The 14,723-nt window shown below is 46.4% G+C and overlaps 1 protein-coding gene across 1 annotated transcript in view; it reads right to left on the reverse strand.

The window, feature by feature from the left end:
* Nucleotides 1-13,374, reverse strand: part of LOC127010432 (transient receptor potential protein-like) — a 73,118-nt gene extending 59,744 nt beyond the window's left edge. The window contains exon 1 of the mRNA XM_050884580.1: nt 13,289-13,374. The gene's annotated coding sequence lies outside the window, so the exon portion shown is untranslated. The remainder of the gene's footprint in view (nt 1-13,288) is intronic.
* Between the last annotated feature and the right edge of the window lie 1,349 nt (nt 13,375-14,723).

Here is a 14,723-nt window from a genome sequence, read left to right on the forward strand (position 1 = left end):
CACACACACACACACACACACACACGAACAAAATAACACCTTAATAAAAAAAAAACAGAACAAACACAAACAAGGTAAACAATAAACAAAGTAAAAGCCAGATCGCCTAGAGCAAAACACACACACACACACACACACACACACACACACACACACACACACACACACACACACCTAACTTCGTAAAAGAAAATGGGGAGGAAGCGAGGAAGGGAAGGGAAGAGAAAGAGAAAGATAGAAAGAGAATGAGAGAAGAAAGGAAGAAGCAAGGGACAGTAAAGGCAGGGTGTGAGGGAGAAACAAAAAGAGAAGAGGAAGGAAATGGAGGGAACGAAAAATAGGGAGGAAGAAAAAGAGGGAGAGGACGGAAGATTCAAAAAAGAAAGGAAGGAAAGATAAATAAAGGAAGGGAGGGAAGGAAGAAGACTATTAGAGAAAGGTGGGAGAAATGAAGGTTTAGTAGATAAGGAATGAAGGGAAAGAAGAAATGGAAAGAAAGGAATAGAGGAGAGAAAAGGGAGGGAAGGGAAAAGATGACAAGGGATAATACGCAAAGAATATGGAACCAGAAATGGAAAAGTGGGTAAAAGGAGGGAAAAAACGAAGGGAAAAAAGGAACCAAGAAAAGAAGCGAGTGAAAGAAATGGAAGGAAGGGGAAGGAAAGGAGGGAATGGAACAACAAGAGAGAAGAAGGAATTGAAGTGAGTGAAAGGAGGAAATTAAAGAAAGGGAGGGAAGGAAGGGGAAGAAAAGAACAAAGGAAGAAAGGGAGGAAAAGAAGAAAGGGGGAATAAAAAAGTAAGGAAATGAATGAACAAATGACTGAGGTGAGGAAGGAAGGAAGGAAGGAAGGGAGGGAGGAAGGAAGGAAGAAAGGGAGGGAAAGAAGGAAGGGGGGATAAAAAAATAAGGAAATGAATGAACAAATGAATGATGTGAGGAAGGAAGGAAGGAAGGAAAGAAGGAAGGAAGGACGGAAGGAAGGAAGGAAGGAAGAAAGGACGGAAGGAAGGATGGAAGGAAGGAAGGAAGGAAGGAAGGAAGGAAGGAAGGAAGGAAGGATGGATGGAAGGAAGGAAGGAAGGAAGGAAGGAAGGAAGGACGGAAGGAAGGACGGAAGGAAGGAAGGAAGGAAGGACGGAAGGAAGGACGGAAGGAAGGAAGGAACGAACGAACGAACGAACGAGCGAACGAACGAACGAACGAGCGAACGAAAGAAGGAAAGGAATGGGGAGAAGGGAAAGAAATGGAGATGAAAGGGAATGAAGGTAATGAAAGGAAAGATGGAAGAGAATGGAACGAAGTGAAGGAAGTGAGGGAAAGATAGGAAAGGGAAGAAAAGGGAGGGGAGGGGAGGGGAAGGGGAAGAAAGGGAGGGGAGGGGAGAAGGGGAGTAAAGGGGGACAGTAAGTAAAAAAATATCCACCAGGGGGCGAAACCGTCTGCCTGAAGATAGTCAAAAGGCGAGATTCCTTTGCTCTCCTGCAGCGCCCCGGGGGAAGACAGAGGTGTGAGGACGAGGACCGGCGTGAAAGCGAGCCTCCCCTGCCTCCCCTGTAGCCTTCCCCTCCTCCTTTCCCCTCCCCCTCGCCTCCCCACAGCCACCGCACCGCTCCTCACCTGCCCCCTCACGCCGCAAAAGGAGAGGTGTGGCTATTGCGATTCTTTCTTTTTTACGGCACACGAGGAGGGGAGGAGGGTTACAGAAGGAGGAGGAGGAAGAGGAGAAGGAGGAGGAGGAGAGGGGGTTAGAGGAGGAAGGAGGAGGAGGTAAGAGGTGTATGGAAAAGTGGTAAGGTGAATAAGGAAGAACAGGTAAAACTTTGTCTATGGATATTATACTTTTATCTTTATATTCTTTTATGGGTGTGCTATTGTCCACCTCTGATACCTTATTGTTTACTTACTTCTTTTTGTTGTTTACGTTGTTCTCTTTCCCACAATACACAATTAGCAAAGCAATAGCACTTTTTCACTTGAACCTCCCTCCACCATAACACGGGATCACTTTTGCTTGATAATTATAATGTCGCTGACGTCATATACCTTCTTCACGGCCCGAGGTACACTCCAGCCCCCCTTCTCCTATCCCCCTTCCACTCAGCCACAACATAACTTATTAATCCCAGCTGCATCACACTTCTCTCCTCTCTCCTTCAGACTCTCTCATACAAACTCCTCATTTTATGCTCAAGACCTACGGAGACAGTTTATTACAAGTCCATACCAGCCAATCCTTGCTCTCTGAATGCTAAGTTATTCCTCCTCTCGCGTTCAGGATTAATACTTTGTTTCTTTATTTATAATTCTTTAGTCACATGAGTAATCCTAAATTCTGTCACATGAGTAATCCTAAATTCTGTCACATGAGTAATCCTAAATTCGGTCACATGAGTAATCCTAAATTTGGTGACATGAGTAATCCTAAATTTGGTGACATGAGTAATCCTAAATTCGGTCACATGAGTAATCCTAAATTTGGTGACATGAATAATCCTAAATTTGGTGACATGAGTAATCCTAAATTTGGTGACATGAGTAATCCTAAATTCGGTCACATGAGTAATCCTAAATTCTGTCACATGAGTAATCCTAAATTCTGTCACATGAGTAATCCTAAATTCTGTCACATGAGTAATCCTAAATTCGGTCACATGAGTAATCCTAAATTTGGTGACATGAGTAATCCTAAATTTGGTGACATGAGTAATCCTAAATTCGGTCACATGAGTAATCCTAAATTTGGTGACATGAGTAATCCTAAATTTGGTGACATGAGTAATCCTAAATTTGGTGACATGAGTAATCCTAAATTCGGTCACATGAGTAATCCTAAATTCGGTCACATGAGTAATCCTAAATCCGGTCACATGAGTAATCCTAAATTCTGTCACATGAGTAATCCTAAATTCGGTCACATGAGTAATCCTAAATTCGGTCACATGAGTAATCCTAAATCCGTCTATATATTCCCATTTCTTCCGCCTATGCACCTGTCTTTTTCTAGTCTGCCTCTTGAGATTAGGACATTTTCATTTTTGTTTTCCAAGTCATCAACTATTACATTTATGAGTACTGCTGCTGATTCTGTGCACATTTAAGTCTATATTCAGTTACAATTCTTCCCTCACAAGTCTAATAATATATTCTTCTAGATATTCACAATTTTCCACCTGTGTACATCTGTCTTCTCCTCGTCTATATTTAAATTAGGATCAGAAAAACTTTACCAATGTTTCCCCGGATATCAGTTTCCTCATTCATGTGTATTTTTGATTCGGTCTTCTCTTGACGACACTTCGGCCCTGCTCAGCATCACGTGTTTTACTGCGCATGCCCTCACCACATCCACCTGTTCACCGATGCTGGTTCTTGGGCATGCAAGTATTACTTCGCGCTAATGTACTCTAGCATATCTTTCCTTTTATTTTCATTTCTCTCTCTCTCTCTCTCTCTCTCTCTCTCTCTCTCTCTCTCTCTCTCTCTCTCTCTCTCTCTCTCTCTCTCTCTCTCTTAAAAATGGACTTGTTCAATGATGTATACAAAAATATTAATCACAATGAGAATATAATAATAATAATAATAATAATAATAATAATAATAATAATAATAATAATAATAATAATAATAATAATATTATTATTATTATTATTATTATTATTATTATTATTATTATTATTATTATTATTATTATTACTATCATTATTATCATTATTATCATTATTATTGCAACATTATTCTCATTTTTATAAATATTATTATTATTAACACTATTGTTATCATTATTATTATAATTATTACTGATTTTAGTACATCTAACATTACCATCGTAATTACCACTTTTATTTTCATTAATTTTGAAATCTCTGAATCATGATGAACCCCTAACACAGGCTGCCTACACGATGAAAGCAAGAATATTTAACCAATTTCGTATACGTGTGTGTGTGTGTGTGTGTGTGTGTGTGTGTGTGTGTGTGTGTGTGTGTGTGTGTGTGTGTGTGTGTGTGTGTGTGTGTGTGTGTGTGTGTGTGTGTGGGTGGGTGGGGGTGTTTGTAATCTATATTTGCAAATCATTTCCCTACCGACTTTCGTGTCTAATTACCTACTGGATCTCTCTCTCTCTCTCTCTCTCTCTCTCTCTCTCTCTCTCTCTCTCTCTCTCTCTCTCTCTCTCTCTCTCTCTCTCTCTCTCTCTCTCTCTCTCAAACACACACACACACACACACACACACACACACACACACACACACATCGCATGTATGGACAAATAAATAAATCGGGGTGGGAAGGAGGGAGAGAAAGAGACAGACAGACGGACGGGTGGCAAGACAAAAAAGAGCGAGTGTCGAAATAGGGAGACAAGAGACGCGTAGAGAAAGAGAGAAAGGAGGAGGAGGAGGAGGAGGAGGAGGAGCAAGCAGAGGCAGCGGTGGGGGAGGTGTGAGCACAAGGGAAAGGAGGGAGGGAGAAGATGAAGACTGGAGGAAGGAAGGGGAGGGGAGAGAGGAACAGAACAGGAGGGGGAGGAAGCGGGGAAGGGAGGGAGGGAGGACAAAAAACAAAAACCCAAAAAAGAGAAGAGAATAATAATAATACGAACAAAACCGGGACAGCGGAGGCGCCGGGGACTACACAAAAGGTGCGATAACCGCGTCTCAGCGGCGTCGTTAATTGCCTCCACTAGCGAGCTAATCACACTCGGCCTCCACAATGGACGCCCGATATCTTACTCGCGTTCCCAATCCATCCAGCCCATCCCGGCCCGCCCCGTGCTCATTCTTACTCCCCCGCGCCTCCCTCCCCCCTTCCGGCTTCTGTTATACACGCTCTCTCTCTTTCTCCCTCCTTCTCCCTCCCTCTCTTTCTCTCGACACCTAGTACCTCCTTCCTCGTGTATCCTCCCGCCCTTCAGGAACACCCAATACAAAGTCGTCCCCAGCGCAGATCATTGCATGCAGACCAGTCATCATCAGTCGTCATCAGCTTCATTCACTCACACTCCCTCTCTCTCCCTCCCTCCCCTCTCTACTTGATTCTATGACAATGGACTCCAATTTAATCAGTCAAGAGAAGCCAAGATCCCTAGTATTATGAGACCCTTTTTTAATAAGCTAACCTTTTCTATCTTTTAACCTCCCAAAATATATATCCCTCCTTCCTCCTCCTTCTCTTCATCCTCCTCCTCCTCCTTTTACTACTACTACTACCACTACTACTACTACTACTACTACTACTACTAAACCTACATACCCACATATAAGCTTTCAATACAATACAAAGTCTTCCTCAATAATCCTTCCCCATTAAACCTCCTACTCCTACTCCTCTTCCCCTACATACACATACATCCTTCCCCTACCATACAGTCTTCCTCAACCCTTCAACTCCTCTGTTCTCTCTTCTCACTATAGCTTTCTCTTCCTCAGCCCATCACCCGCCCCTTGGAAAAAGTTTATAAAAGCGAGCTACCTAATCAGCGCCGATCACAAAACATATCTGATGGGGCTTATTTTCCCTCCTCGGTCGAGCATGAGGCATTGTGTCCCTCCCTTCCTTGCCTCACTCCTCTCCTCTCCCTCTCTCCCTCCTGTTGTGTGTCTCCCTCCACCACCACCATGCCAGTCTGCTCTGCCACTACTCTCCCCCTCCCCCTCCCTTCTTTTTTCTCTCTCTCCCCTCTCCCCTCTCCCCGCCTCCTCCTCCCCCTCGGATAAAATGAGGAGACTCGTATTATTCACCTCTCCTCAATACCAGACTTGTCGAACATGAATCGTATTGAATTCACAAAAGTTTTACTCGGCACAGTTCCAGATTGGCTATGATGCTTGTCCTCCCTAATGATTCTTCTTCTCCTCCTCCTCCACGAACATCGATCTCCCTTCTTCTCTATCATCATCCTTGCTTTATAATCCTCGCTAACACCATTCCATCCATTCATCCATCCATCCATCCATCCTCCGCTTCCGCCTCTCCTCCTCCTCCTCCTCCTCGGCACGCCAGGTCCCCCGTCAATCCAAATACCCACGAAGGAGTGTTTCTGAGGGAGGTATTCGAGGAGAGGCGAAGCGACAAGAGGCGAGGCGAGGCGAGGCGAGGCGAGGCGAGGCGAGGCGAAGCGAGGAGTGGCGAGGCGAGGCGAGGGATCATCTTCCAATTATCGACGCCGCCAAGAAATTCCTCAAACAGAGCCTCGCCGACTCCCGGTAAGCCGATGACAGACTGATTATTGTTGCTAGCTTGATTATTAGGACGTGATACACCGGTACCTCCTTCTTTTACTTCCATTCTTTCTCTTTTTTTTATTTTGTTTGTTTTCTCTGAATTATATTTTGTAATCTCATCTATTTCCTACTTATTCTCATTGTTTATCTTCCTCTCATCCTTCTCACTACGTTTTCTTCGCCTTCTCTCTATGCTTATACCCCTCCTTCCTCGTTGTTCTTGTTGTAGTTTTTTCTTCTACTTTTCTGTCTTTTCTTCATTTTCATCATAAGCTTCCTTGTGGAGGCATCTCATAGACACGTGCGAGAACTCCTAAAATTGAGAAATCGGATCTTGGGTCACTATCAGCAGTGACTTGAAACATGCGGATCAATGTATAAGTCTGTCCGAAGAGAAGAAAAAAAAACGCTAATACTTTGCTCAGGTTCGAGTGTAAGACGCCAGGGGTAATGTTATATTTATTTAGCGCGATGGTAATACCTCAGCTGGAATATGCATTGCAGTTCTGGTTCCTTATCACAATGACAACAAATTACTCGAGAGCGCAGCAATGACAGGCGAAATATTACACCATCGATGAGTGCACAGCACAGTTAAAAACAACTCAGGCGACTCAGACTCTGCAAGCTGGTAAAAAGACTACTACGGGGGTAATTGATACAGGGATTGTTGAAGTACCTGAAATTTCAGTAATGTCAATCACTCTCAAAGTTTTTTGAGCTCCAAACAAGCCCAGTAACTAAAAATAAAGGTCAAGCCATTCAAGCGAGAAAATATACATAGTAGACATCGGCATTTTTTTTTTTTTTTTTTTTACCATAGAGAATCATCAGCCACTGGAAAAACCTTCCAGCAAAAGTAGTTAACGTGAAAACGATGAACTTAAAAATGACTGTCAGTTACTATGTTGTATCAGATGTGAAATGAATGTTCCCGTGCGTACGTACAGAAAGTGTTTTAATTTGTTCCTCAGGCCACTGGAGTGCCTGACAAAATCATTAAACCCCCAAAAGAAGGGAGCCTCGACATATGCCACCAAGCTTTCTGGTGCCTACTCTTCTATGTTCCCATGTTTCCTACTCCTCTTCCTTTTTCTTCTCTTATTCCTCCTCCTCCTCTACCCTACATCTCAGACAGGCAGACAAGACACAAGTGAATTCCCCCAAAATGAAAATTTCAGGAAGGAACTGTGAAGGCCCCGTGTATGCATGCCTGTGGGACGCAACCGGTGCCCCGAGTGGTTCTGTGTCCCTGGGGAGTGCTTACCTTCTCTTTGTAATATCTTTTCATCTTTATTACCGGTACTTTTGACTTTTTCTACTTATATTATTTTTTTCTTTATTGGCAATCTTTTTTTAATGGTTTGCCTCTTATATTATTTTCTTACATATGGCCTTCCTACTTCTTCATGATTTTCTTTACTTCCCTTACTTCGCTTCTTCCTTATCTCCTACTCCTTTCTATTATGCATCCATTCCTTTCTTTCTTCCTTATTCCCCTCCTGCAATACTACCAACCATTCCCCTCTCCAACAGTCCCATTACCAACCCTTCCCCTATCCACCAGTCCCATTACCAGCCCTTCCCCTATCCACCAGTCCCATTACCAGCCCTTCCCCTATCCACCAGTCCCATTACCAGCCCTTCCCCTATCCACCAGTCCCATTACCAGCCCTTCCCCTATCCACCAGTCCCATTACCAACCCTTCCCCTATCCACCAGTCCCATTACCAACCCTTCCCCTATCCACCAGTCCCATTACCAATCCTTCCCCTATCCACCAGTTCCATTACCAACCCTTCCCCTATCCACCAGTCCCATTACCAACCCTTCCCCTCACCACCAGTCTCATTACCAACACTTCCCCTCACCACCAGTCTCATTACCAACCCTTCCCCTCACCACCAGTCTCATTACCAACACTTCCCCTCACCACCAGTCCCATTACCAACCCTTCCCCTCACCACCAGTCTCATTACCAACACTTCCCCTATCCACCAGTTCCATTACCAACCCTTCCCCTATCCACCAGTCCCATTACCAACCCTTCCCCTATCCACCAGTCCCTTTACCAATCCTTCCCCTATCCACCAGTCCAATTACCAGTCCTTCCCCTCTCCACCAGTCCCATTACCAATCCTTCCCTTAGGGTAGGGGGTGCCACCAGTCTCATTACCAACACTTCCCCTATCCACCAGTCTCATTACCAACCCTTCCCCTCACCACCAGTCTCATTACCAACACTTCCCATGCTGTCCTGAAGACCAGTCCCATTACCAACCTTCCCCTCACCACCAGATGGCGCCATTATAAACACTTCGCCTGTGCCACCAGTCTCATTACCAACACTTCCCCTCACCACCAGTCCCATTACCAACACTTCCCCTATCCACCAGTCTCATTACCAACCCTTAAAAATAAAAAATCCACCAGTCCCTTTACCAATCCTTCCCCTCTCCACCAGTCCAATTACCAACCCTTCCCCTCTCCACCAGTCCCATCACCAACCCTTCCCCTCTCCACCAGTCCCATTACCAGCCCTTCCCCTCTCCACCAGTCCCATCACCAACCCTTCCCCTCTCCACCAGTCCCATCACCAACCCTTCCCCTCTCCACCAGTCCCATCACCAACCCTTCCCCTCTCCACCAGTCCCATTACCAACCCTTCCCCTCTCCACCAGTCCCATTACCAACCCTTCCCCTATCGAACAGTTACACTACCAACTTTTCTCCTCTCCACCAGTCCCATTACCAATCCTTCCCCTATCCAACAGTCCCATTACCAACCCTTCCCCTCTCCACCAGTCCCATTACCAACCCTTCCCCTCTCCACCAGTCCCATTACCTATCCTTCACCTATCCACCACTCCCATTACCAACCCTTCCCCTATTCACCAGTCCCATTACCAACCCTTCCCCTCACTACCAGTCCCATTACCAACACTTCCCCTCTCCACCACTCCCATTACCAACCCTTCCCCTCTCCACCAGTCCCATTACCAATCTTTCCCCTATCCACCAGTCCCATTATCAACCCTTCCCCTCTCCACCAGTTCCATTACCAACCCTTCCCCTATCCACCAATCCCATTACCAATCCTTCCCCTATCCACCAGTCCCCTTACCATTCCTTCCCCTATCCACCAGTCCCATAATAAACCCTTCCCCTCTCCACCAGTCCCATTACCAACCCTTCCCCTATCGACCAGTTCTATTACCAACCCTTCCCCTATCGACCAGTTCTATTACCAACACCTCCCCTCTCCACCAGTCCCTTTACCATTCCTTCCCCTATCCACCAGTCCCATAATAAACCCTTCCCCTATCGACCAGTTCTATTACCAACACCTCCCCTCTCCACCAGTCCCTTTACCATTCCTTCCCCTATCCACCAGTCCCATTACCAGTCCTTTCGCTATCCACCAATCCCATTACCAACCCTTCCCCTATCCACCAGTCCCATTACCAACCCTTCCCCTATCCACCAGTCCCATTACCAACCCTTCCCCTATCCACCAGTCCCATTACCAACCCTTCCCCTATCCACCAGTCCCATTACCAACACTTCCCCTCTCCACCAGTACTATTACCAACCCTGCCCCTCTGTACCAGTCCCATTACCAGTCCTTCCCCTACCCACCAGTTCCATTACCAACCCTTCCCCTATCCACCAGTTCCATTATCAACCCTTCCCCTTATCCACCAGTCCCATTACCAACCCTTCCCCTCACCACCAGTCTCATTACCAACACTTCCCCTATCCACCAGTTCCATTACAAATCCTTCCCCTCTCCACTAGTCCCATTAAAACCCTTCCACTATCAACCAGTCCCATTACGAGCCCTTCCCCTCTCCACTAGTCACATTACCATCCCTAGCCCTATCTACAAGTCCCATTACCAATCCTTCCCCTATCCACCAGTCCCATTACCAACACTTCCCCTATCCACTAGTCCCATTACCAATCCTTCCCCTCTCAACCCGTCCCATTACCAACCCTTCCGCTCTCCACCAGTCCCATTACCAATCCTTCCCCTATCCACCAGTCCCATTACCAACCCTTCCCCTATCCACCAGTCCCATTAGAAACCCTTCCCCTATCCACCAGTCCCATTACCAGCCCTTCCCCTATCCACCAGTCCCATTACCATCCCTTCCCCTCTTCACCAGTCCCATTACTAATCCTTCCCATATCAACCAGTACCAGTACCAACCCTTCCCCTATCCACCAGCCCGATTACCAATCATTCCCCTGGATAGGGGAAGGGTTGGTAATGGGACAGGTGGGTAGGGGAAGGATTGATAATGGGACTGGTGGATAGGGGAAGGGTTGGTAATGGGACTGGTGGAGAGGAGAAGGGTTGGTAATGGGACTAGTGGATAGGGAAAGGGTTGGTAATGGGACTGGTGGATAGGGGGAGGGTTGGTAATGGGACTGGTCGATAGGGGAAGGATTGGTAATAGGACAGGTGGAGAGGGGAAGGGTTGATAATGGGACTGGTGGATAGGGGAAGGGTTGGTAATGGGACTGGTGGATAGGGGAAGGTTTGGTAATGGGACTGGTGGATAAGGGAAGGTAGGTAATGGGACTGGTGGAGAGGGGAAGGATTGGTAATGGGACTGGTGGATAGTATAAGGGTTAGTAATGGGACTGGTGGAGAGGGGAAGGGTTGGTAATGGGACTGGTGGATAGGAAAGGATTGATAATGGGACTGGTGGAGAGGGGAAGGGTTGGTAATGGGAATGGTGGATTGGGGAAGGGTTGGTAATGGGACTGGTGGAAAGGGGAAGGATTGGTAATGGGACTGGTGGATAGGGGCCGGGTTGGTAATGGGACTGGTGGACGGGAAAGGATTGATAATGGGACTGGTGGAGAGGGGAAGGGTTGGTAATGGGAATGGTGGAATTGTTGGGAATGGTGTGGTGGAAAGAAGGATTGGTAATGGGACTGGTGGATAGGGAAGGGTAATGGGACTGGTGGATAGGGAAGGTTGGTAATGGACTGGTGGAGGGAAGGTGGTATGGACTGGTGGATAGAAGGTTGGTAATGGGACTGGTGGAGAGGGGAAGGATTGGTAATGGACTGGTGGATAGGGAAGGTTGGTAATGGGACTGGTGGATAGGGAAGGATTGGTAATGGGACTGGTGGAGAGGAAGGGTTGGTAATGGACTGGTGGAGAGGGGAAGGGACTGTAATGGGTGGAAGGGAAGTGGTAATGGGACTGGTGGATAGGGGAAGGTTGGTAATGGGACTGGTGGATAGGGGAAAGGTTGGTAATGGGACTGGTGGATAGGAAAGGATTGAAAGAGGAAGGGGTTGGTAATGGGACTGGTGGATAGGGGAAGAATTGGTATGGGACTGGTGGATAGGGGAAGGGTTGGTAATGGGACTGGGGAGAGGGGAAGGGTTGGTAATGGGACTGGTGGAGAGGGGAAGGGTTGGTATTGGGACTCACTCCGATCATGCATCATCGCCTTCATCACAACCATCAATATCAATCCTTCAAGCCCGTCATCATTATCCCTATATAGCTCTTCCTCACCACCACCCTCCCTTTCTTCCTTCCCCTTATTCCTCCTCCTTCTCTTCCCGCGGCTCCTCCTCCTCCTCCTCCATCATCACCCACGCCTCCCTTTCCACCCACCCTTCCCTCCATCCCCCGCTGAACACTGACAAAAATGAGTGTGCCACCAACATTGCAACATTACACCGCTACAACTGCCATCAATACTCGCTTCCAAATTGCAGTGGGAGAAGGTATTGGGAAGGTGTTATTGGTGCTGTGAGACTGGAGCCAAATAATGAGCGCTACGTCTTAAATTTGCCGCACCTCGCGTTTTGTTGAGAGTCAGGGGAGCGGGAGGGACCGGCGCCCCGCACAATGCCTCCGCCTTACAGGGGGAATAAAGAGAAAATCATGATAGGAAACACTGGCGGCGTGCGAACCCCAGGGGACTCCACGCTGCCGGCCGCGTACGAACACCACCACTTTGCCTCCTCCTCCTCCTCGTCACTACCCCTATCCCTACCGCCTCCTCCTCCTCCCCCTCCTCCTCCTCCTCCTCGAAGCCGTCCCCCGACATTTTGTTTCACTCCTTCACGAGGCGCGACGTCAGTGACTCCCTCCACCCACGACCACGCCTGCAGCAGGGACGGAAGCACACATTACGTCTAGTTGCTATAATTGCCCCGCCACATTCATATCGCGCCGCTACAACCCAATCAGTTGTCAAAAAAAATCGTCAATTACAGATAGGACCAGACGGGTTTTGATAATCCTTGATAGGTCATACAATTATACAAATTGAAATAACTTGGCCTGGGGAGGCGGTGGCTCAGTGGTTAGCGCGCGGTCCTGGCGGACACATGTTCAAATCCCGCCTGCCAATACAAGTTGACTATGTTCAGTCACCGCCGAGTGGTCTTATGATACCCACAAGCTGTCCTATTGACCACTTATCAACCCGGACTCTAGCGATACTCTCTAAAGAGGATCAAGTGGAGCCCTGGGGGGCAGCATGAGCCAAGCAGGAATGGCACCACTATAAAAAAAAATTGCCTGTGCCACTAACGGGCATGGGCCGACCAACAGGTCCATCATTAAAAAAGAAATCCACCGGCATTATGAGCCAAACGTACAAAAATAATAGCGGCTGTCCCCCGATACGGGTTAGTTTTACATGAATCATTTCGTTCTTTAACCTATTAACTTTAATCTTCGATCTTTTAATAAATTTTAATGGTAGTTACAGACAGGCTTTACTTCTTGTTGTCCTCACCCTTTTCCCATAGGATTATTTCTATCGTTTATAAGCGCACTCCCTCCTCCCCTAAGAGTACCGCCACGCCTGGCTGGCCACCTTCACCACACACAAGGATAATGGATCGCCGTTCCAACACCACCAACACTTACAAACTGACACGATAGAAAAAATAAATTAGTAAAAACAAACGACACCGAACCTGTGATTATATGGTAACACAAAGATTAACGATCAGAGTAACAACAAATACGTGAACAAATAAGAGGTCCAGAGAAGCACTACACCTGTACGTCAATTACCTTGGGGGGCAGGTGTCGCTGGCCACGGCCGTCCACAGAACAAAGGGAAGTAAAAGCACGCTCGTTTTTTTCCTCCTCCCTTCAAACTGTAAACAATAAATAACACACACACATATTAGTTCCATTTAGAATGTTTTCAGGTACACTATCTTACAAAGTTTTCATATATTGCAAAGAAACGTACTGCTGAAAATTAATAATGTATACTACTACTACTGCTACTACTATTACTACTACTACTACAGCTACTACTATTACTACTACTACTACAGCTACTACTATTACTACTACTACTACAGCTACTACTATTAATACTACTACTACAGCTACTACTATTAATACTACTACTACAGCTACTACTATTACTACTACTACTACAGCTACTACTATTACTACTACTACTACAGCTACTACTACTACTACTACAACTACCACCACCACCACCACTATAGTCACTACTTTTACCACCCCAACCACTGCCACTACTACCCCCACTACTACTACCACTACTACTACCATCCCAACCACTACAACTACTACCACCACTACCACTACCACCACCGACACTCACCCCTCCCTGACGCCTGCCCCGAGGTGGTGCATGGTTGCGCTGGGGTGAGCCGCGGCCCCTCCAGTGTGACGGTGGATGTGTGTAATCTTCCCCAGTGGTCCGCCAACGCCCGGGGGAACGCTCAACACCTTGGCTCATTGACGGAGGAGGAGGAGGAGGAGGAGGAGGAGGAGGAGGAGGAGGAGGAGAAATATGACAAGTACGGGTGAAGATGATAAGGAAAACGAAAATGAAGAGGGATGACGAGGAGGAGGAGGAGGAGGAGGAGGAGGAGAAACACAAAGAAACACAAACGAAGAACAAACAACCGCAGACCTGATGGCTATTTGTGGCAAGCTACACTAACTGTCTAATCAAAGGTGGAAGATGAAGGACAGCAAAGGCGAAGGCTCCTCCCCACCCTGTTGTACTATCAACGACATCACAGGGAAGAGAATTCCAAACAGTAACGACTCGATTGAAGAAGTGTTTGGCTTCGTGCGACGATAATCTTTTACCACTTATCTTGAAATTGTTATTTTTTCTTGTTCTATTTGATCGATCAATTGTAAAGTAATCTTCCGCATTAATATCACTGATTCCTTTAAACATTTTAAACACTTCTATTAGATCGCCTCGCATTCTTCGTTTTGATAGGCTGAATAAATTTACTTCTTTAAGCCTTTGTTCATAAGTTAAATTTCTCAACCTAGGAATCATTTTTGTTACTCTTCGTTGAACCCGTTCTAACTTTTCTGCGTCTTTTCTGTAATAGGGAGACCAAAACTGTACACAGTACTCTAGACGGGGTCGAACCAGCGAATTATACAGTTTTAACATTACTTTTTTCGATTTATTATTAAGACTAGTGCGATGAAGCCAACC

Source organism: Eriocheir sinensis, chromosome 43, assembly GCF_024679095.1.
Source record: "Eriocheir sinensis breed Jianghai 21 chromosome 43, ASM2467909v1, whole genome shotgun sequence".
Classification (NCBI taxonomy): Eukaryota; Metazoa; Arthropoda; class Malacostraca; order Decapoda; family Varunidae; genus Eriocheir; species Eriocheir sinensis.